We start from the raw sequence: 1,212 nt of genomic DNA, 5'->3' as shown, positions 1-1,212 counted from the left end.
ACTATCGATTGAATGAACTGGATGACGTAGTTAGCAAAGTTGTAAAGCTAGTCAACCGAAGTTCCGTATCCTCACCAGTGAATTTTGTTCAAAATTGTCCTCCCGTCCGATCCATGCGTGTACTTTACGCAACGGATTTTCTGACTGTTTCGATTTAGTTTCAAACGAGAGGTAATGCTCAGTGCAGCCACCAAGGCGGGGGTCATTTTCGAGAAAGTCTTCTTGCCATCCACTTTTATAGAGTTGGCAGCTTTACACTGAATTCTCTTTGCAGAATTTAACGGACATTCGTTAAGTTAGAAATCATGTATATTACAGTGGAAGATTACATCTGGAGGAGGCGTGCGATGATAATCAATGATATACGGCGCCTACTTCACTTATTTACAGCAACCACTGACGCAGACACAGCTGTGTGTAGTGTATAAAAAAAGTACTTCTGATGGCGCTATATTTCTCTGACGATCCGCAGTGAGAACCAGGAAACGCTCCACTTGTAGCACGTGATGACCCATATCGCAAAGTGGACTATGCCAAGCTCGTTTCGTACGAGAAATGCTGCCGTTTGGTAACCGCGACTTCACTATTACGCGACGCCTCCTGGGTGCGTTCTCTGATTTGTTCAAGACAATGCTTGAAGTACAAAAATACTCGACGTTTTACTGTGGAGAAAACAATTGTTTGTTCCCTTATTTTGTCTTCTGTCAATTTTATTTACTCCCTTTTGCCTGAGATTTTATAACATTGTTTGTTTATGGTTCATTTAAATTTTTATAATTTTGTTGCTTTATAATTTTCGCATATTGGTACTATATTTTCTGTAGATGTAAAGTAAAGTGTGCTATACTGGAGTTTGAAGTTCTTTGCATTGTATGTGAGTAATATATGTAAAATACTATGTAAATTGTTTATTACGTTAAGTAATTTTCTGATGACATTTGGTATTTAAAAATAATTGTATGTATAAATTGTTCATGTTGATGTAAATTTGACAGTTTAAGAAATGGTCATGCTTAGGAACAATCAAAGAAATAGGTGTTATGTAAAAACCAGTGCGCTTTTGTTTCAAACGTAAGTGGCTCTGGGGAGTGGAAAAGGTGGCAAGGGTGGATTGGCGCGCTACCTAAAGCAAGCGCGGAAAGTAAGTCACACATTCTGTAGGGAGCAGTGATTGAGGCAACACTTTTCTGGAGCAGGAGAAGCTTTGACTGC

This window comes from Schistocerca americana, chromosome 2 (assembly GCF_021461395.2).
Source record: "Schistocerca americana isolate TAMUIC-IGC-003095 chromosome 2, iqSchAmer2.1, whole genome shotgun sequence".
Classification (NCBI taxonomy): Eukaryota; Metazoa; Arthropoda; class Insecta; order Orthoptera; family Acrididae; genus Schistocerca; species Schistocerca americana.
Note: the sequence above shows the minus strand (reverse complement) of the source record.